At 34.6% G+C, this 20,734-nt stretch overlaps 26 non-coding genes across 26 annotated transcripts; all 26 read right to left on the reverse strand.

Annotated features, from left to right (window-relative positions):
• Positions 1 to 1,039: 1,039 nt before the first annotated feature.
• TRNAI-UAU (transfer RNA isoleucine (anticodon UAU)) lies at positions 1,040 to 1,132 on the reverse strand. The gene is given in 2 exon segments: positions 1,040 to 1,075; positions 1,095 to 1,132. It is a non-coding gene; the product is annotated as a tRNA-Ile (tRNA).
• A 938-nt stretch (positions 1,133 to 2,070) lies between these two features.
• On the reverse strand, positions 2,071 to 2,143 carry TRNAR-CCU (transfer RNA arginine (anticodon CCU)). Its single transcript has one exon. It is a non-coding gene; the product is annotated as a tRNA-Arg (tRNA).
• A 1,166-nt stretch (positions 2,144 to 3,309) lies between these two features.
• TRNAR-CCU (transfer RNA arginine (anticodon CCU)) lies at positions 3,310 to 3,382 on the reverse strand. The gene has a single exon. It is a non-coding gene; the product is annotated as a tRNA-Arg (tRNA).
• Positions 3,383 to 3,513: 131 nt separating this feature from the next.
• Positions 3,514 to 3,606, reverse strand: TRNAI-UAU (transfer RNA isoleucine (anticodon UAU)). Its single transcript is given in 2 exon segments — positions 3,514 to 3,549; positions 3,569 to 3,606. It is a non-coding gene; the product is annotated as a tRNA-Ile (tRNA).
• A 939-nt stretch (positions 3,607 to 4,545) lies between these two features.
• Positions 4,546 to 4,618, reverse strand: TRNAR-CCU (transfer RNA arginine (anticodon CCU)). Its single transcript has one exon. It is a non-coding gene; the product is annotated as a tRNA-Arg (tRNA).
• Positions 4,619 to 4,748: 130 nt separating this feature from the next.
• On the reverse strand, positions 4,749 to 4,841 carry TRNAI-UAU (transfer RNA isoleucine (anticodon UAU)). The gene is given in 2 exon segments: positions 4,749 to 4,784; positions 4,804 to 4,841. It is a non-coding gene; the product is annotated as a tRNA-Ile (tRNA).
• Positions 4,842 to 5,781: 940 nt separating this feature from the next.
• On the reverse strand, positions 5,782 to 5,854 carry TRNAR-CCU (transfer RNA arginine (anticodon CCU)). The gene has a single exon. It is a non-coding gene; the product is annotated as a tRNA-Arg (tRNA).
• A 131-nt stretch (positions 5,855 to 5,985) lies between these two features.
• TRNAI-UAU (transfer RNA isoleucine (anticodon UAU)) lies at positions 5,986 to 6,078 on the reverse strand. Its single transcript is given in 2 exon segments — positions 5,986 to 6,021; positions 6,041 to 6,078. It is a non-coding gene; the product is annotated as a tRNA-Ile (tRNA).
• A 939-nt stretch (positions 6,079 to 7,017) lies between these two features.
• TRNAR-CCU (transfer RNA arginine (anticodon CCU)) lies at positions 7,018 to 7,090 on the reverse strand. The gene has a single exon. It is a non-coding gene; the product is annotated as a tRNA-Arg (tRNA).
• A 1,159-nt stretch (positions 7,091 to 8,249) lies between these two features.
• On the reverse strand, positions 8,250 to 8,322 carry TRNAR-CCU (transfer RNA arginine (anticodon CCU)). Its single transcript has one exon. It is a non-coding gene; the product is annotated as a tRNA-Arg (tRNA).
• A 129-nt stretch (positions 8,323 to 8,451) lies between these two features.
• TRNAI-UAU (transfer RNA isoleucine (anticodon UAU)) lies at positions 8,452 to 8,544 on the reverse strand. The gene is given in 2 exon segments: positions 8,452 to 8,487; positions 8,507 to 8,544. It is a non-coding gene; the product is annotated as a tRNA-Ile (tRNA).
• A 1,141-nt stretch (positions 8,545 to 9,685) lies between these two features.
• TRNAI-UAU (transfer RNA isoleucine (anticodon UAU)) lies at positions 9,686 to 9,778 on the reverse strand. The gene is given in 2 exon segments: positions 9,686 to 9,721; positions 9,741 to 9,778. It is a non-coding gene; the product is annotated as a tRNA-Ile (tRNA).
• A 1,189-nt stretch (positions 9,779 to 10,967) lies between these two features.
• Positions 10,968 to 11,060, reverse strand: TRNAI-UAU (transfer RNA isoleucine (anticodon UAU)). The gene is given in 2 exon segments: positions 10,968 to 11,003; positions 11,023 to 11,060. It is a non-coding gene; the product is annotated as a tRNA-Ile (tRNA).
• Positions 11,061 to 11,999: 939 nt separating this feature from the next.
• Positions 12,000 to 12,072, reverse strand: TRNAR-CCU (transfer RNA arginine (anticodon CCU)). The gene has a single exon. It is a non-coding gene; the product is annotated as a tRNA-Arg (tRNA).
• Positions 12,073 to 13,230: 1,158 nt separating this feature from the next.
• On the reverse strand, positions 13,231 to 13,303 carry TRNAR-CCU (transfer RNA arginine (anticodon CCU)). The gene has a single exon. It is a non-coding gene; the product is annotated as a tRNA-Arg (tRNA).
• Positions 13,304 to 13,433: 130 nt separating this feature from the next.
• On the reverse strand, positions 13,434 to 13,526 carry TRNAI-UAU (transfer RNA isoleucine (anticodon UAU)). Its single transcript is given in 2 exon segments — positions 13,434 to 13,469; positions 13,489 to 13,526. It is a non-coding gene; the product is annotated as a tRNA-Ile (tRNA).
• Positions 13,527 to 14,464: 938 nt separating this feature from the next.
• TRNAR-CCU (transfer RNA arginine (anticodon CCU)) lies at positions 14,465 to 14,537 on the reverse strand. Its single transcript has one exon. It is a non-coding gene; the product is annotated as a tRNA-Arg (tRNA).
• A 130-nt stretch (positions 14,538 to 14,667) lies between these two features.
• Positions 14,668 to 14,760, reverse strand: TRNAI-UAU (transfer RNA isoleucine (anticodon UAU)). Its single transcript is given in 2 exon segments — positions 14,668 to 14,703; positions 14,723 to 14,760. It is a non-coding gene; the product is annotated as a tRNA-Ile (tRNA).
• Positions 14,761 to 15,699: 939 nt separating this feature from the next.
• TRNAR-UCU (transfer RNA arginine (anticodon UCU)) lies at positions 15,700 to 15,772 on the reverse strand. The gene has a single exon. It is a non-coding gene; the product is annotated as a tRNA-Arg (tRNA).
• Positions 15,773 to 15,900: 128 nt separating this feature from the next.
• Positions 15,901 to 15,993, reverse strand: TRNAI-UAU (transfer RNA isoleucine (anticodon UAU)). Its single transcript is given in 2 exon segments — positions 15,901 to 15,936; positions 15,956 to 15,993. It is a non-coding gene; the product is annotated as a tRNA-Ile (tRNA).
• Positions 15,994 to 16,932: 939 nt separating this feature from the next.
• TRNAR-CCU (transfer RNA arginine (anticodon CCU)) lies at positions 16,933 to 17,005 on the reverse strand. The gene has a single exon. It is a non-coding gene; the product is annotated as a tRNA-Arg (tRNA).
• A 131-nt stretch (positions 17,006 to 17,136) lies between these two features.
• On the reverse strand, positions 17,137 to 17,229 carry TRNAI-UAU (transfer RNA isoleucine (anticodon UAU)). Its single transcript is given in 2 exon segments — positions 17,137 to 17,172; positions 17,192 to 17,229. It is a non-coding gene; the product is annotated as a tRNA-Ile (tRNA).
• Positions 17,230 to 18,370: 1,141 nt separating this feature from the next.
• On the reverse strand, positions 18,371 to 18,463 carry TRNAI-UAU (transfer RNA isoleucine (anticodon UAU)). The gene is given in 2 exon segments: positions 18,371 to 18,406; positions 18,426 to 18,463. It is a non-coding gene; the product is annotated as a tRNA-Ile (tRNA).
• A 939-nt stretch (positions 18,464 to 19,402) lies between these two features.
• Positions 19,403 to 19,475, reverse strand: TRNAR-CCU (transfer RNA arginine (anticodon CCU)). Its single transcript has one exon. It is a non-coding gene; the product is annotated as a tRNA-Arg (tRNA).
• A 129-nt stretch (positions 19,476 to 19,604) lies between these two features.
• Positions 19,605 to 19,697, reverse strand: TRNAI-UAU (transfer RNA isoleucine (anticodon UAU)). Its single transcript is given in 2 exon segments — positions 19,605 to 19,640; positions 19,660 to 19,697. It is a non-coding gene; the product is annotated as a tRNA-Ile (tRNA).
• A 939-nt stretch (positions 19,698 to 20,636) lies between these two features.
• Positions 20,637 to 20,709, reverse strand: TRNAR-CCU (transfer RNA arginine (anticodon CCU)). The gene has a single exon. It is a non-coding gene; the product is annotated as a tRNA-Arg (tRNA).
• Positions 20,710 to 20,734: the final 25 nt, after the last annotated feature.

The following is a 20,734-nucleotide window of genomic DNA, read 5'->3' on the forward strand; positions in this document are numbered from 1 at the left end:
TATTTTTGAATTCCACTATTTTACTGCATTCAATACTTCAATAAGGTACTTGATAGAAGTTAAATGCTCAGCAAAAAGAAATGATTTGTATCGCGCATTGGTGTTATTGGCAAGATTTATGTATTCGTAGGTGTAATTTGCTAAGAAAATTCATATCTAGGTTTTACTGTATCATTTTCTCAAAATTGGAAAATAATTCATTTAATTTTTTCTAAAATTATGTTAAGATAGTAGATATAAAATGTGGCATAAGGAAAACTGACACTAATGTGTCTTATAATGCACTATTTTAATATGTAAAGTCTTATATCATTATTGTAGTCTGATTAAAAGAATATGTTGTTTGTTGCAACTCTACCATCTACAATGACAGTAAGATGAGTGGCAGAAGAAATATGATAAAATCAAAAATACCATTCTTCCAACATGCAAGAAAGGACTTCAAGATTCCCATCAGCAATTGCCTTAGATAATGTCATATTTCAGCCACTCTGGTACTTATTTGCAAGACAAACTCTACAGAAATGTTGAGGTAAATGGAGATTTCTTGTAAGAACAAAATCACAAGCATTGAAAAAAGAATCATTTTTTGTGAAGACTAATGAGCAACAAAGGAATATGCATCCAAGATGGGTCTTTAAACCTTGGTCCTCAATTATAGAAAAACCTTTTAAGGACACTAATCCACAATGTTATCATGATAAATGTCATTTTGTAGCTACTGTGGCAACAATTAACAAGCACAACTCAACAGGACTGTTGTGCAAATCCAGCATCCAGGTGAAGCAAGGCTAAAAGAACCACCCCTAATGCTGAGATGGTTGATATAAATACAAACACCCCAGATGGGACTTGAACCCACAATCCCTGGCTTAGGAGGAGAGTGCCTTATCCATTAGGCCACTGGGGCTTACTGTTTGCTTAGCATTTCATGTTCTTGCTTTACTTTTTCATAATATCCTTACATATAAAAAATGTTCCGAGAGCAGAAGATGAATGACTGATGATATCATTAAAAGAAAAAAAAGCTAAATATTCCTCCTCCAGGTGAGGCTTGAACTCACAACCTCGGCATTGCTCAACAAATACTGTCTTATAAGTACCGTGCGCTGACCGATTGCGCCACTGGAGCACACAGTATGCTCTGAAAATTTGGCCTTTCACTGATATATTTTACCATCAGTTAAAAATGTCAATACACTTATTGTCTCTGTCTCCCCATCTTGATTTAATTTCTTTTTGAATTCCACTATTTTACTGCATTCAATACTTCAATAAGGTACTTGACAGAAGTTAAATGCTCAGCATAAAGAAATGATTTGTATCGCGCATTGGTGTTATTGGCTAGATTTATGTATTCGTAGGTGTAATTTGCTAAGAAAATTCATATCTAGGTTTTACTGTATCATTTTCTCAAAATTGGAAAATAATTCATTTAATTTTTTCTAAAATGATGTTAAGATAGTAGATATAAAATGTGGCATAAGGAAAACTGACCCTAATGTGTCTTATAATGCACTATTTTAATATGTAAATTCTTATATTATTATTGTAGTCTAATAAAAGAATATGTTGTTTGTTGCAACTCTACCATCTACAATGACAGTAAGATGAGTGGCAGAAGAAATATGATAAAATCAAAAATACCATTCTTCCAACATGCAAGAAAGGACTTCAAGATTCCCATCAGCAATTGCCTTAGATAATGTCATATTTCAGCCACTCTGGTACTTATTTGCAAGACAAACTCTACAGAAATGTTGAGGTAAATGGAGATTTCTTGTAAGAACAAAATCACAAGCATTGAAAAAAGAATCATTTTTTGTGAAGACTAATGAGCAACAAAGGAATATGCATCCAAGATGGGTCTTTAAACCTTGGTCCTCAATTATAGAAAAACCTTTTAAGGACACTAATCCACAATGTTATCATGATAAATGTCATTTTGTAGCTACTGTGGCAACAATTAACAAGCACAACTCAACAGGACTGTTGTGCAAATCCAGCATCCAGGTGAAGCAAGGCTAAAAGAACCACCCCTAATGCTGAGATGGTTGATATAAATACAAATACCCCAGATGGGACTTGAACACACAATCCCTGGCTTAGGAGGCCAGTGCCTTATCCATTAGGCCACTGGGGCTTACTGTCTGCTTTGCATTTCATGTTCTTGGTTTACTTTTTCATAATATCCTTACATATATAAAAAATGTTCCGACAGCAGATGATCACTGACTGATGATATCATTAAAAGAAAAAAAAGCTAAACATTCCTGATACAGGTGAGGCTTGAACTCACAACCTCGGCATTGCTCAACAGATACCGTCTTATAAGAAGGGCGCGCTGACCGATTGCGCCACTGGAGCACACAGTATGCCCTGAAAATTTGGCCTTTCACTGATATATTTTACCATCAGTTAAAAATGTCAATACACTTATTGTCTCTGTCTCCCCATCTTGATTTAATTTCTTTTTGAATTCCACTATTTTACTGCATTCAATACTTCAATAAGGTACTTGATAGAAGTTAAATGCTCAGCATAAAGAAATGATTTGTATCGCGCATTGGTGTTATTGGCTAGATTTATGTATTCGTAGGTGTAATTTGCTAAGAAAATTCATATCTAGGTTTTACTGTATCATTTTCTCAAAATTGGAAAATAATTCATTTAATTTTTTCTAAAATTATGTTAAGATAGTAGATATAAAATGTGGCATAGGGAAAACTGAAACTAATGTGTCTTATAATGCACTATTTTAATATGTAAAGTCTTATATCATTATTGTAGTCTGATTAAAAGAATATGTTGTTTGTTGCAACTCTACCATCTACAATGACAGTAAGATGAGTGGCAGAAGAAATATGATAAAATCAAAAATACCATTCTTCCAACATGCAAGAAAGGACTTCAAGATTCCCATCAGCAATTGCCTTAGATAATGTCATATTTCAGCCACTCTGGTACTTATTTGCAAGACAAACTCTACAGAAATGTTGAGGTAAATGGAGATTTCTTGTAAGAACAAAATCACAAGCATTGAAAAAAGAATCATTTTTTGTGAAGACTAATGAGCAACAAAGGAATATGCATCCAAGATGGGTCTTTAAACCTTGGTCCTCAATTATAGAAAAAAAACGTTTTAAGGACACTAATCCACAATGTTATCATGATAAATGTCATTTTGTAGCTACTGTGGCAACAATTAACAAGCACAACTCTACAGGACTGTTGTGCAAATCCAGCATCCAGGTGAAGCAAGGCTAAAAGAACCACCCCTAATGCTGAGATGGTTGATATAAATACAAACACCCCAGATGGGACTTGAACACACAATCCCTGGCTTAGGAGGCCAGTGCCTTATCCATTAGGCCACTGGGGCTTACTGTCTGCTTTGCATTTCATATTCTTGGTTTACTTTTTCATAATATCCTTACATATATAAAAAATGTTCCGACAGCAGATGATCACTGACTGATGATATCATTAACAGAAAAAAAAGCTAAATATTCCTGCTCCAGGTGAGGCTTGAACTCAAAACCTCAGCATTGCTCAACAGATACTGTCTTATAAGTACCACGCGCTGACCGATTGCGCCACTGGAGCACACAATATGCAGTGAAAATTTGGCCTTTCACTGATAAATTTTACCATTAGTTAAAAATGTCAATACACTTATTGTCTCTGTCTCCCCATCTTGATTTAATTTATTTTTGAATTCCACTATTTTACTGCATTCAATACTTCAATAAGGTACTTGATAGAAGTTAAATGCTCAGCAAAAAGAAATGATTTGAATCGCGCATTGGTGTTATTGGCAAGATTTATGTATTCGTAGGTGTAATTTGCTAAGAAAATTCATATCTAGGTTTTACTGTATCATTTTCTCAAAATTGGAAAATAATTCATTTAATTTTTTCTAAAATTATGTTAAGATAGTAGATATAAAATGTGGCATAAGGAAAACTGACACTAATGTGTCTTATAATGCACTATTTTAATATGTAAAGTCTTATATCATTATTGTAGTCTGATTAAAAGAATATGTTGTTTGTTGCAACTCTACCATCTACAATGACAGTAAGATGAGTGGCAGAAGAAATATGATAAAATCAAAAATACCATTCTTCCAACATGCAAGAAAGGACTTCAAGATTCCCATCAGCAATTGCCTTAGATAATGTCATATTTCAGCCACTCTGGTACTTATTTGCAAGACAAACTCTACAGAAATGTTGAGGTAAATGGAGATTTCTTGTAAGAACAAAATCACAAGCATTGAAAAAAGAATCATTTTTTGTGAAGACTAATGAGCAACAAAGGAATATGCATCCAAGATGGGTCTTTAAACCTTGGTCCTCAATTATAGAAAAACCTTTTAAGGACACTAATCCACAATGTTATCATGATAAATGTCATTTTGTAGCTACTGTGGCAACAATTAACAAGCACAACTCAACAGGACTGTTGTGCAAATCCAGCATCCAGGTGAAGCAAGGCTAAAAGAACCACCCCTAATGCTGAGATGGTTGATATAAATACAAACACCCCAGATGGGACTTGAACCCACAATCCCTGGCTTAGGAGGCCAGTGCCTTATCCATTAGGCCACTGGGGCTTACTGTCTGCTTTGCATTTCATGTTCTTGCTTTACTTTTTCATAATATCCTTACATATGAAAAAATGTTCCGAGAGCAGATGATCAATGACTGATGATATCATTAAAAGAAAAAAAAGCTAAATATTCCTGCTCCAGATGAGGCTTGAACTCACAACCTCGTCATTGCTCAACAGATACTGTCTTATAAGTACCGCGCGCTGACCGATTGCGCCACTGGAGCACACAGTATGCCCTGAAAATTTGGCCTTTCACTGATATATTTTACCATCAGTTAAAAATGTCAATACACTTATTGTCTCTGTCTTCACATCTTGATTTAATTTCTTTTTGAATTCCACTATTTTACTGCATTCAATACTTCAATAAGGTACGTGATAGAAGTTAAATGCTCAGCATAAAGAAATGATTTGTATCGCGCATTGGTGTTATTGGCTAGATTTATGTATTCGTAGGTGTAATTTGCTAAGAAAATTCATATCTAGGTTTTACTGTATCATTTTCTCAAAATTGGAAAATAATTCATTTAATTTTTTCTAAAATGATGTTAAGATAGTAGATATAGAATGTGGCATAAGGAAAACTGACACTAATGTGTCTTATAATGCACTATTTTAATATGTAAAGTCTTATATCATTATTGTAGTCTGATTAAAAGAATATGTTGTTTGTTGCAACTCTACCATCTACAATGACAGTAAGATGAGTGGCAGAAGAAATATGATAAAATCAAAAATACCATTCTTCCAACATGCAAGAAAGGACTTCAAGATTCCCATCAGCAATTGCCTTAGATAATGTCATATTTCAGCCACTCTGGTACTTATTTGCAAGACAAACTCTACAGAAATGTTGAGGTAAATGGAGATTTCTTGTAAGAACAAAATCACAAGCATTGAAAAAAGAATCATTTTTTTGTGAAGACTAATGAGCAACAAAGGAATATGCATCCAAGATGAGTCTTTAAACCTTGGTCCTCAATTATAGAAAAACGTTTTAAGGACACTAATCCACAATGTTATCATGATAAATGTCATTTTGTAGCTACTGTGGCAACAATTAACAAGCACAACTCAACAGGACTGTTGTGCAAATCCAGCATCCAGGTGAAGCAAGGCTAAAAGAACCACCCCTAATGCTGAGATGGTTGATATAAATACAAATACCCCAGATGGGACTTGAACCCACAATCCCTGGCTTAGGAGGCCAGTGCCTTATCCATTAGGCCACTGGGGCTTACTGTCTGCTTTGCATTTCATGTTCTTGGTTTACTTTTTCATAATATCCTTACATATATAAAAAATGTTCCGACAGCAGATGATCAATGACTGATGATATCATTAAAAGAAAAAAAAGCTAAATATTCCTGCTCCAGGTGAGGCTTGAACTCACAACCTCGGCATTGCTCAACAGATACTGTCTTATAAGTACCGCGCGCTGACCGATTGCGCCACTGGAGCACACGGTATGCCCTGAAAATTTGGCCTTTCACTGATAAATTTTACCATTAGTTAAAAATGTCAATACACTTATTGTCTCTGTCTCCCCATCTTGATTTAATTTCTTTTTGAATTCCACTATTTTACTGCATTCAATACTTCAATAAGGTACTTGATAGAAGTTAAATGCTCAGCATAAAGAAATGATTTGTATCGCGCATTGGTGTTATTGGCTAGATTTATGTATTCGTAGGTGTAATTTGCTAAGAAAATTCATATCTAGGTTTTACTGTATCATTTTCTCAAAATTGGAAAATAATTCATTTAATTTTTTCTAAAATGATGTTAAGATAGTAGATATAAAATGTGGCATAAGGAAAACTGACACTAATGTGTCTTATAATGCACTATTTTAATATGTAAAGTCTTATATCATTATTGTAGTCTGATTAAAAGAATATGTTGTTTGTTGCAACTCTACCATCTACAATGACAGTAAGATGAGTGGCAGAAGAAATATGATAAAATCAAAAATACCATTCTTCCAACATGCAAGAAAGGACTTCAAGATTCCCATCAGCAATTGCCTTAGATAATGTCATATTTCAGCCACTCTGGTACTTATTTGCAAGACAAACTCTACAGAAATGTTGAGGTAAATGGAGATTTCTTGTAAGAACAAAATCACAAGCATTGAAAAAAGAATCATTTTTTGTGAAGACTAATGAGCAACAAAGGAATATGCATCCAAGATGGGTCTTTAAACCTTGGTCCTCAATTATAGAAAAACGTTTTAAGGACACTAATCCACAATGTTATCATGATAAATGTCATTTTGTAGCTACTGTGGCAACAATTAACAAGCACAACTCTACAGGACTGTTGTGCAAATCCAGCATCCAGGTGAAGCAAGGCTAAAAGAACCACCCCTAATGCTGAGATGGTTGATATAAATACAAACACCCCAGATGGGACTTGAACCCACAATCCCTGGTTTAGGAGGCCAGTGCCTTATCCATTAGGCCACTGGGGTTTACTGTCTGCTTTGCATTTCATGTTCTTGCTTTACTTTTTCATAATATCCTTACGTATAAAAAATGCTCCGAGAGCAGATGATCAATGACTGATGATATCATTAAAAGAAAAAAAAGCTAAATATTCCTGCTCCAGGTGAGGCTTGAACTCACAACCTCGGCATTGCTCAACAGATACTGTCTTATAATTAGCGCGCTGACAGATTGCGCCACTGGAGCACACAGTATGCCCTGAAAATTTGGCCTTTCACTGATATATTTTACCATCAGTTAAAAATGTCAATACACTTATTGTCTCTGTCTCCACAACTTGATTTAATTTATTTTTTAATTCAACTATTTTACTGCATTCAATACTTCAATAAGGTACTTGATAGAAGTTAAATGCTCAGCATAAAAAAATGATTTGTATCGCGCATTGGTGTTATTGGCTAGATTAATGTATTCGTACGTGTAATTTGCTAAGAAAATTCATATCTAGGTTTTACTGTATCATTTTCTCAAAATTGGAAAATAATTCATTAAATTTTTTCTAAAATGATGTTAAGATAGTAGATATAGAATGTGGCATAAGGAAAACTGACACTAAGGTGTCTTATAATGCACTATTTTAATATGTAAAGTCTTATATCATTATTGTAGTCTGATTAAAAGAATATGTTGTTTGTTGCAACTCTACCATCTACAATGACAGTAAGATGAGTGGCAGAAGAAATATGATAAAATCAAAAATACCATTCTTCCAACATGCAAGAAAGGACTTCAAGATTCCCATCAGCAATTGCCTTAGATAATGTCATATTTCAGCCACTCTGGTACTTATTTGCAAGACAAACTCTACAGAAATGTTGAGGTAAATGGAGATTTCTTGTAAGAACAAAATCACAAGCATTGAAAAAAGAATCATTTTTTGTGAAGACTAATGAGCAACAAAGGAATATGCATCCAAGATGGGTCTTTAAACCTTGGTCCTCAATTATAGAAAAACCTTTTAAGGACACTAATCCACAATGTTATCATGATAAATGTCATTTTGTAGCTACTGTGGCAACAATTAACAAGCACAACTCAACAGGACTGTTGTGCAAATCCAGCATCCAGGTGAAGCAAGGCTAAAAGAACCACCCCTAATGCTGAGATGGTTGATATAAATACAAACACCCCAGATGGGACTTGAACCCACAATACCTGGCTTAGGAGGCCAGTGCCTTATCCATTAGGCCACTGGGGCTTACTGTTTTCTTAGCATTTCATGTTCTTGCTTTACTTTTTCATAATATCCTTACATATAAAAAATGTTCCGAGAGCAGAAGATGAATGACTGATGATATCATTAAAAGAAAAAAAAGCTAAATATTCCTGCTCCAGGTGAGGCTTGAACTCACAACCTCGGCATTGCTCAACAGATACTGTCTTATAAGTACCGCGCACTGACCGATTGCGCCACTGGAGCACACAGTATGCCCTGAAAATTTGGCCTTTCACTGATATATTTTACCATCAGTTAAAAATGTCAATACACTTATTGTCTCTGTCTCCCCATCTTGATTTAATTTCTTTTTGAATTCCACTATTTTACTGCATTCAATACTTCAATAAGGTACTTGATAGAAGTTAAATGCTCAGCATAAAGAAATGATTTGTATCGCGCATTGGTGTTATTGGCTAGATTTATGTATTCGTACGTGTAATTTGCTAAGAAAATTCATATCTAGGTTTTACTGTATCATTTTCTCAAAATTGGAAAATAATTCATTTAATTTTTTCTAAAATGATGTTAAGATAGTAGATATAAAATGTGGCATAAGGAAAACTGACACTAATGTGTCTTATAATGCACTATTTTAATATGTAAAGTCTTATATCATTATTGTAGTCTGATTAAAAGAATATGTTGTTTGTTGCAACTCTACCATCTACAATGACAGTAAGATGAGTGGCAGAAGAAATATGATAAAATCAAAAATACCATTCTTCCAACATGCAAGAAAGGACTTCAAGATTCCCATCAGCAATTGCCTTAGATAATGTCATATTTCAGCCACTCTGGTACTTATTTGCAAGACAAACTCTACAGAAATGTTGAGGTAAATGGAGATTTCTTGTAAGAACAAAATCACAAGCATTGAAAAAAGAATCATTTTTTGTGAAGACTAATGAGCAACAAAGGAATATGCATCCAAGATGGGTCTTTAAACCTTGGTCCTCAATTATAGAAAAACGTTTTAAGGACACTAATCCACAATGTTATCATGATAAATGTCATTTTGTAGCTACTGTGGCAACAATTAACAAGCACAACTCAACAGGACTGTTGTGCAAATCCAGCATCCAGGTGAAGCAAGGCTAAAAGAACCACCCCTAATGCTGAGATGGTTGATATAAATACAAACACCCCAGATGGGACTTGAACCCACAATCCCTGGCTAAGGAGGACAGTGTCTTATCCATTAGGCCACTGGGGCTTACTGTCTGCTTTGCATTTCATGTTCTTGCTTTACTTTTTCATAATATCCTTACGTATAAAAAATGCTCCGAGAGCAGATGATCAATGACTGATGATATCATTAAAAGAAAAAAAAGCTAAATATTCCTGCTCCAGGTGAGGCTTGAACTCACAACCTCGGCATTGCTCAACAGATACTGTCTTATAAGTACCGCGCGCTGACCGATTGCACCACTGGAGCACAAAGTATGCCCTGAAAATTTGGCCTTTCACTGATATATTTTACCATCAGTTAAAAATGTCAATACACTTATTGTCTCTGTCTCCCCATCTTGATTTAATTTCTTTTTGAATTCCACTATTTTACTGCATTCAATACTTCAATAAGGTACTTGATAGAAGTTAAATGCTCAGCATAAAGAAATGATTTGTATCGCGCATTGGTGTTATTGGCTAGATTTATGTATTCGTAGGTGTAATTTGCTAAGAAAATTCATATCTAGGTTTTACTGTATCATTTTCTCAAAATTCATATCTAGGTTTTACTGTAGGTTTTACTGTATCATTTTCTCAAAATTGGAAAATAATTCATTTAATTTTTTCTAAAATGATGTTAAGATAGTAGATATAAAATGTGGCATAAGGAAAACTGACACTAATGTGTCTTATAATGCACTATTTTAATATGTAAAGTCTTATATCATTATTGTAGTCTGATTAAAAGAATATGTTGTTTGTTGCAACTCTACCATCTACAATGACAGTAAGATGAGTGGCAGAAGAAATATGATAAAATCAAAAATACCATTCTTCCAACATGCAAGAAAGGACTTCAAGATTCCCATCAGCAATTGCCTTAGATAATGTCATATTTCAGCCACTCTGGTACTTATTTGCAAGACAAACTCTACAGAAATGTTGAGGTAAATGGAGATTTCTTGTAAGAACAAAATCACAAGCATTGAAAAAAGAATCATTTTTTGTGAAGACTAATGAGCAACAAAGGAATATGCATCCAAGATGGGTCTTTAAACCTTGGTCCTCAATTATAGAAAAACGTTTTAAGGACACTAATCCACAATGTTATCATGATAAATGTCATTTTGTAGCTACTGTGGCAACAATTAACAAGCACAACTCAACAGGACTGTTGTGCAAATCCAGCATCCAGGTGAAGCAAGGCTAAAAGAACCACCCCTAATGCTGAGATGGTTGATATAAATACAAACACCCCAGATGGGACTTGAACCCACAATCCCTGGCTAAGGAGGACAGTGTCTTATCCATTAGGCCACTGGGGCTTACTGTCTGCTTTGCATTTCATGTTCTTGCTTTACTTTTTCATAATATCCTTACGTATAAAAAATGCTCCGAGAGCAGATGATCAATGACTGATGATATCATTAAAAGAAAAAAAAGCTAAATATTCCTGCTCCAGGTGAGGCTTGAACTCACAACCTCGGCATTGCTCAACAGATACTGTCTTATAAGTACCGCGCGCTGACCGATTGCACCACTGGAGCACAAAGTATGCCCTGAAAATTTGGCCTTTCACTGATATATTTTACCATCAGTTAAAAATGTCAATACACTTATTGTCTCTGTCTCCCCATCTTGATTTAATTTCTTTTTGAATTCCACTATTTTACTGCATTCAATACTTCAATAAGGTACTTGATAGAAGTTAAATGCTCAGCATAAAGAAATGATTTGTATCGCGCATTGGTGTTATTGGCTAGATTTATGTATTCGTAGGTGTAATTTGCTAAGAAAATTCATATCTAGGTTTTACTGTATCATTTTCTCAAAATTGGAAAATAATTCATTTAATTTTTTCTAAAATGATGTTAAGATAGTAGATATAGAATGTGGCATAAGGAAAACTGACACTAATGTGTCTTATAATGCACTATTTTAATATGTAAAGTCTTATATCATTATTGTAGTCTGATTAAAAGAATATGTTGTTTGTTGCAACTCTACCATCTACAATGACAGTAAGATGAGTGGCAGAAGAAATATGATAAAATCAAAAATACCATCCTTCCAACATGCAAGAAAGGACTTCAAGATTTCCATCAGCAATTGCCTTAGATAATGTCATATTTCAGCCACTCTGGTACTTATTTGCAAGACAAACTCTACAGAAATGTTGAGGTAAATGGAGGTTTCTTGTAAGAACAAAATCACAAGCATTGAAAAAAGAATCATTTTTTGTGAAGACTAATGAGCAACAAAGGAATATGCATCCAAGATGGGTCTTTAAACCTTGGTCCTCAATTATAGAAAAACGTTTTAAGGACACTAATCCACAATGTTATCATGATAAATGTCATTTTGTAGCTACTGTGGCAACAATTAACAAGCACAACTCAACAGGACTGTTGTGCAAATCCAGCATCCAGGTGAAGCAAGGCTAAAAGAACCACCCCTAATGCTGAGATGGTTGATATAAATACAAACACCCCAGATGGGACTTGAACCCACAATCCCTGGCTTAGGAGGCCAGTGCCTTATCCATTAGGCTACTGGGGCTTACTGTCTGCTTTGCATTTCATGTTCTTGCTTTACTTTTTCATAATATCCTTACATATAAAAAATGTTCCGAAAGCAGATGATCAATGACTGATGATATCATTAAAAGAAAAAAAAGCTAAATATTCCTGCTCCAGGTGAGGCTTGAACTCACAACCTCGGCATTGCTCAACAGATACTGTCTTATAATTAGCGCGCTGACAGATTGCGCCACTGGAGCACACAGTATGCCCTGAAAATTTGGCCTTTCACTGATAAATTTTACCATTAGTTAAAAATGTCAATACACTTATTGTCTCTGTCTCCACAACTTGATTTAATTTATTTTTTAATTCAACTATTTTACTGCATTCAATACTTCAATAAGGTACTTGATAGAAGTTAAATGCTCAGCATAAAAAAATGATTTGTATCGCGCATTGGTGTTATTGGCTAGATTAATGTATTCGTAGGTGTAATTTGCTAAGAAAATTCATATCTAGGTTTTACTGTATCATTTTCTCAAAATTGGAAAATAATTCATTAAATTTTTTCTAAAATGATGTTAAGATAGTAGATATAGAATGTGGCATAAGGAAAACTGACACTAAGGTGTCTTATAATGCACTATTTTAATATGTAAAGTCTTATATCATTATTGTAGTCTAATAAAAGAATATGTTGTTTGTTGCAACTCTACCATCTACAATGACAGTAAGATGAGTGGCAGAAGAAATATGATAAAATCAAAAATACCATTCTTCCAACATGCAAGAAAGGACTTCAAGATTCCCATCAGCAATTGCCTTAGATAATGTCATATTTCAGCCACTCTGGTACTTATTTGCAAGACAAACTCTACAGAAATGTTGAGGTAAATGGAGATTTCTTGTAAGAACAAAATCACAAGCATTGAAAAAAGAATCATTTTTTGTGAAGACTAATGAGCAACAAAGGAATATGCATCCAAGATGGGTCTTTAAACCTTGGTCCTCAATTATAGAAAAACCTTTTAAGGACACTAATCCACAATGTTATCATGATAAATGTCATTTTGTAGCTACTGTGGCAACAATTAACAAGCACAACTCAACAGGACTGTTGTGCAAATCCAGCATCCAGGTGAAGCAAGGCTAAAAGAACCACCCCTAATGCTGAGATGGTTGATATAAATACAAACACCCCAGATGGGACTTGAACCCACAAAACCTGGCTTAGGAGGCCAGTGCCTTATCCATTAGGCCACTGGGGCTTACTGTTTTCTTAGCATTTCATGTTCTTGCTTTACTTTTTCATAATATCCTTACATATAAAAAATGTTCCGAGAGCAGAAGATGAATGACTGATGATATCATTAAAAGAAAAAAAAAGCTAAATATTCCTGCTCCAGGTGAGGCTTGAACTCACAACCTCGGCATTGCTCAACAGATACTGTCTTATAAGTACCGCGCGCTGACCGATTGCGCCACTGGAGCACACAGTATGCCCTGAAAATTTGGCCTTTCACTGATAAATTTTACCATTAGTTAAAAATGTCAATACACTTATTGTCTCTGTCTCCACAACTTGATTTAATTTATTTTTTAATTCAACTATTTTACTGCATTCAATACTTCAATAAGGTACTTGATAGAAGTTAAATGCTCAGCATAAAGAAATGATTTGTATCGCGCATTGGTGTTATTGGCTAGATTAATGTATTCGTAGGTGTAATTTGCTAAGAAAATTCATATCTAGGTTTTACTGTATCATTTTCTCAAAATTGGAAAATAATTCATTAAATTTTTTCTAAAATGATGTTAAGATAGTAGATATAGAATGTGGCATAAGGAAAACTGACACTAAGGTGTCTTATAATGCACTATTTTAATATGTAAAGTCTTATATCATTATTGTAGTCTAATAAAAGAATATGTTGTTTGTTGCAACTCTACCATCTACAATGACAGTAAGATGAGTGGCAGAAGAAATATGATAAAATCAAAAATACCATTCTTCCAACATGCAAGAAAGGACTTCAAGATTCCCATCAGCAATTGCCTTAGATAATGTCATATTTCAGCCACTCTGGTACTTATTTGCAAGACAAACTCTACAGAAATGTTGAGGTAAATGGAGATTTCTTGTAAGAACAAAATCACAAGCATTGAAAAAAGAATCATTTTTTGTGAAGACTAATGAGCAACAAAGGAATATGCATCCAAGATGGGTCTTTAAACCTTGGTCCTCAATTATAGAAAAACCTTTTAAGGACACTAATCCACAATGTTATCATGATAAATGTCATTTTGTAGCTACTGTGGCAACAATTAACAAGCACAACTCAACAGGACTGTTGTGCAAATCCAGCATCCAGGTGAAGCAAGGCTAAAAGAACCACCCCTAATGCTGAGATGGTTGATATAAATACAAACACCCCAGATGGGACTTGAACCCACAATACCTGGCTTAGGAGGCCAGTGCCTTATCCATTAGGCCACTGGGGCTTACTGTTTTCTTAGCATTTCATGTTCTTGCTTTACTTTTTCATAATATCCTTACATATAAAAAATGTTCCGAGAGCAGAAGATGAATGACTGATGATATCATTAAAAGAAAAAAAAAGCTAAATAATACTGCTCCAGGTGAGGCTTGAACTCACAACCTCGGCATTGCTCAACAGATACTGTCTTATAAGTACCGCGCGCTGACCGATTGCGCCATTGGAGCACACAGTATGCCCTGAAAATTTGGCCTTTCACTGATATATTTTACCATCAGTTAAAAATGTCAATACACTTATTGTCTCTGTCTCCCCATCTTGATTTAATTTCTTTTTGAATTCCACTATTTTACTGCATTCAATACTTCAATAAGGTACTTGATAGAAGTTAAATGTTCAGCATAAAGAAATGATTTGTATCGCGCATTGGTGTTATTGGCTAGATTTATGTATTCGTAGGTGTAATTTGCTAAGAAAATTCATATCTAGGTTTTACTGTATCATTTTCTCAAAATTGGAAAATAATTAATTTAATTTTTTCTAAAATGATGTTAAGATAGTAGATATAAAATGTGGCATAAGGAAAACTGACACTAATGTGTCTTATAATGCACTATTTTAATATGTAAAGTCTTATATCATTATTGTAGTCTGATTAAAAGAATATGTTGTTTGTTGCAACTCTACCATCTACAATGACAGTAAGATGAGTGGCAGAAGAAATATGATAAAATCAAAAATACCATTCTTCCAACATGCAAGAAAGGACTTCAAGATTCCCATCAGCAATTGCCTTAGATAATGTCGTATTTCAGCCACTCTGGTACTTATTTGCAAGACAAACTCTACAGAAATGTTGAGGTAAATGGAGATTTCTTGTAAGAACAAAATCACAAGCATTGAAAAAAGAATCATTTTTTGTGAAGACTAATGAGCAACAAAGGAATATGCATCCAAGATGGGTCTTTCAACCTTGGTCCTCAATTATAGAAAAACCTTTTAAGGACACTAATCCACAATGTTATCATGATAAATGTCATTTTGTAGCTACTGTGGCAACAATTAACAAGCACAACTCAACAGGACTGTTGTGCAAATCCAGCATCCAGGTGAAGCAAGGCTAAAAGAACCACCCCTAATGCTGAGATGGTTAATATAAATACAAACACCCCAGATGGGACTTGAACCCACAATCCCTGGCTTAGAAGGCCAGTGCCTTATACATTAGGCCACTGGGGCTTACTGTCTGCTTTGCATTTCATGTTCCTGCTTTACTTTTTCATAATATCCTTACATATAAAAAATGTTCCGAGAGCAGATGATCAATGACTGATGATATCATTAAAAGAAAAAAAGCTAAATATTCCTGCTCCAGGTGAGGCTTGAACTCACAACCTCGGCATTGCTCAACAGATACTGTTTTATAAGTAGCGCGCGCTGACCGATTGTGCCACTGGAGCACACAGTATGCCCTGAAAATTTGGCCTTTCACTGATATATTTTACCATCAGTTAAAAATGTCAATACACTTATTGTCTCTGTCTCCCCATCTTGATTTAATTTCTTTTTGAATTCCACTATTTTACTGCATTCAATACTTCAATAAGGTACTTGATAGAAGTTAAATGCTCAGCATAAAGAAATGATTCGTATCGCGCATTGGTGTTATTGGCTAGATTTATGTATTCGTAGGTGTAATTTGCTAAGAAAATTCATATCTAGGTTTTACTGTATCATTTTCTCAAAATTGGAAAATAATTCATTTAATTTTTTCTAAAATTATGTTTAGATAGTAGATATAAAATGTGGCATAAGGAAAACTGACACTAATGTGTCTTATAATGCACTATTTTAATATGTAAAGTCTTATATCATTATTGTAGTCTGATTAAAAGAATATGTTGTTTGTTGCAACTCTACCCTCTACAATGACAGTAAGATGAGTGGCAGAAGAAATATGATAAAATCAAAAATACCATTCTTCCAACATGCAAGAAAGGACTTCAAGATTCCCATCAGCAATTGCCTTAGATAATGTCATATTTCAGCCACTCTGGTACTTATTTGCAAGACAAACTCTACAGAAATGTTGAGGTAAATGGAGATTTCTTGTAAGAACAAAATCACAAGCATTGAAAAAAGAATCATTTTTTGTGAAGACTAATGAGCAACAAAGGAATATGCATCCAAGATGGGTCTTGAAACCTTGGTCCTCAATTATAGAAAAACCTTTTAAGGACACTAATCCACAATGTTATCATGATAAATGTCATTTTGTAGCTACTGTGGCAACAATTAACAAGCACAACTCAACACGACTGTTGTGCAAATCCAGCATCCAGGTGAAGCAAGGCTAAAAGAACCACCCCTAATGCTGAGATGGTTGATATAAATACAAATACCCCAGATGGGACTTGAACACACAACCCCTGGCTTAGGAGGCCAGTGCCTTATCCATTAGGCCACTGGGGCTTACTGTCTGCTTTGCATTTCATGTTCTTGGTTTACTTTTTCATAATATCCTTACATATATAAAAAATGTTCCGACAGCAGATGATCACTGACTGATGATATCATTAAAAGAAAAAAAAGCTAAATATTCCTGCTCCAGGTGAGGCTTGAACTCACAACCTCGGCATTGCTCAACAGATACTGTCTTATAAGTACCGCGCGCTGACCGATTGCGCCACTGGAGCACACAGTATGCCCTGAAAATTTGGCCTTTCACTGATATATTTTACCATCAGTTAAAAATGTCAATACACTTATTGTCTCTGTCTCCCCATCTTGATTTAATTTCTTTTTGAATTCCACTATTTTACTGCATTCAATACTTCAATAAGGTACTTGACAGAAGTTAAATGCTCAGCATAAAGAAATGATTTGTATCACGCATTGGTGTTATTGGCTAGATTTATGTATTCGTAGGTGTAATTTGCTAAGAAAATTCATATCTAGGTTTTACTGTATCATTTTCTCAAAATTGGAAAATAATTCATTTAATTTTTTCTAAAATGATGTTAAGATAGTAGATATAAAATGTGGCTTAAGGAAAACTGACACTAATGTGTCTTATAATGCACTATTTTAATATGTAAAGTCTTATATCATTATTGTAGTCTGATTAAAAGAATATGTTGTTTGTTGCAACTCTACCATCTACAATGACAGTAAGATGAGTGGCAGAAGAAATATGATAAAATCAAAAATACCATTCTTCCAACATGCAAGAAAGGACTTCAAGATTCCCATCAGCAATTGCCTTAGATAATGTCATATTTCAGCCACTCTGGTACTTATTTGCAAGACAAACTCTACAGAAATGTTGAGGTAAATGGAGATTTCTTGTAAGAACAAAATCACAAGCATTGAAAAAAGAATCATTTTTTGTGAAGACTAATGAGCAACAAAGGAATATGCATCCAAGATGGGTCTTTAAACCTTGGTCCTCAATTATAGAAAAACGTTTTAAGGACACTAATCCACAATGTTATCATGATAAATGTCATTTTGTAGCTACTGTGGCAACAATTAACAAGCAAAACTCAACAGGACTGTTGTGCAAATCCAGCATCCAGGTGAAGCAAGGCTAAAAGAACCACCCCTAATGCTGAGATGGTTGATATAAATACAAACACCCCAGATAAGACTTGAACCCACAATCCCTGGCTTAGGAGGCCAGTGCCTTATCCATTAGGCCACTGGGGCTTACTGTTTGCTTAACATTTCATGTTCTTGCTTTACTTTTTCATAATATCCTTACATATAAAAAATGTTCCGAGAGCAGAAGATGAATGACTGATGATATCATTAAAAGAAAAAAAAGCTAAATATTCCTGCTCCAGGTGAGGCTTGAACTCACAACCTCGGCATTGCTCAACAGATACTGTCTTATAAGTACCGCGCGCTGACCGATTGCGCCACTGGAGCACACAGTATGCCCTGAAAATTTGGCCTTTCACTGATATATTTTACCATCAGTTAAAAATGTCAATACACTTATTGTCTCTGTCTCCCCATCTTGATTTAATTTCTTTTTGAATTCCACTATTTTACTGCATTCAATACTTCAATAAGGTACTTGACAGAAGTTAAATGCTCAGCATAAAGAAATGATTTGTATCACGATTTGGTGTTATTGGCTAGATTTATGTATTCGTAGGTGTAATTTGCTAAGAAAATTCATATCTAGGTTTTACTGTATCATTTTCTCAAAATTGGAAAATAATTCATTTAATTTTTTCTAAAATGATGTTAAGATAGTAGATATAAAATGTGGCATAAGGAAAACTGACACTAATGTGTCTTATAATGCACTATTTTAATATGTAAAGTCTTATATCATTATTGTAGTCTGATTAAAAGAATATGTTGTTTGTTGCAACTCTACCATCTACAATGACAGTAAGATGAGTGGCAGAAGAAATATGATAAAATCAAAAATACCATTCTTCCAACATGCAAGAAAGGACTTCAAGATTCCCATCAGCAATTGCCTTAGATAATGTCATATTTCAGCCACTCTGGTACTTATTTGCAAGACAAACTCTACAGAAATGTTGAGGTAAATGGAGATTTCTTGTAAGAACAAAATCACAAGCATTGAAAAAAGAATCATTTTTTGTGAAGACTAATGAGCAACAAAGGAATATGCATCCAAGATGGGTCTTTAAACCTTGGTCCTCAATTATAGAAAAACGTTTTAAGGACACTAATCCACAATGTTATCATGATAAATGTCATTTTGTAGCTACTGTGGCAACAATTAACAAGCAAAACTCAACAGGACTGTTGTGCAAATCCAGCATCCAGGTGAAGCAAGGCTAAAAGAACCACCCCTAATGCTGAGATGGTTGATATAAATACAAACACCCCAGATGGGACTTGAACCCACAATCCCTGGCTTAGGAGGCCAGTGCCTTATCCATTAGGCCACTGGGGCTTACTGTTTGCTTAACATTTCATGTTCTTGCTTTACTTTTTCATAATATCCTTACATATAAAAAATGTTCCGAGAGCAGAAGATGAATGACTGATGATATCATTAAAAGAAAAAAAAGCTAAATATTCCTGCTCCAGGTGAGGCTTGAACTCACAACCTCGGCATTGCTCAACAGATACTGTCTTATAAGTACCGCACGCTGACCGATTGCGCCACTGGAGCACACAGTATGCCCTGAAAATTTGGCCTTTCAGTGATATATTTTACCATCAGTTAAAAATGTCAATACACTTATTGTCTCTGTCTCCCCATCTTGATTTAATTTCTTTTTGAATTCCACTATTTTACTGCATTCAATACTTCAATAAGGTACTTGACAGAAGTTAAATGCTCAGCATAAAGAAATGATTTGTATCACGCATTGGTGTTATTGGCTAGATTTATGTATTCGTAGGTGTAATTTGCTAAGAAAATTCATATCTAGGTTTTACTGTATCATTTTCTCAAAATTGGAAAATAATTAATTTAATTTTTTCTAAAATGATGTTAAGATAGTAGATATAAAATGTGGCATAAGGAAAACTGACACTAATGTGTCTTATAATGCACTATTTTAATATGTAAAGTCTTATATCATTATTGTAGTCTGATTAAAAGAATATGTTGTTTGTTGCAACTCTACCCTCTACAATGACAGTAAGATGAGTGGCAGAAGAAATATGATAAAATCAAAAATACCATTCTTCCAACATGCAAGAAAGGACTTCAAGATTCCCATCAGCAATTGCCTTAGATAATGTCATATTTCAGCCACTCTGGTACTTATTTGCAAGACAAACTCTACAGAAATGTTGAGGTAAATGGAGATTTCTTGTAAGAACAAAATCACAAGCATTGAAAAAAGAATCATTTTTTGTGAAGACTAATGAGCAACAAAGGAATATGCATCCAAGATGGGTCTTGAAACCTTGGTCCTCAATTATAGAAAAACCTTTTAAGGACACTAATCCACAATGTTATCATGATAAATGTCATTTTGTAGCTACTGTGGCAACAATTAACAAGCATTACTCAACACGACTGTTGTGCAAATCCAGCATCCAGGTGAAGCAAGGCTAAAAGAACCACCCCTAATGCTGAGATGGTTGATATAAATACAAATACCCCAGATGGGACTTGAACACACAATCCCTGGCTTAGGAGGCCAGTGCCTTATCCATTAGGCCACTGGGGCTTACTGTCTGCTTTGCATTTCATGT

This window comes from Crinia signifera, chromosome 5, assembly GCF_055691185.1.
Source record: "Crinia signifera chromosome 5, ASM5569118v1, whole genome shotgun sequence".
Classification (NCBI taxonomy): Eukaryota; Metazoa; Chordata; class Amphibia; order Anura; family Myobatrachidae; genus Crinia; species Crinia signifera.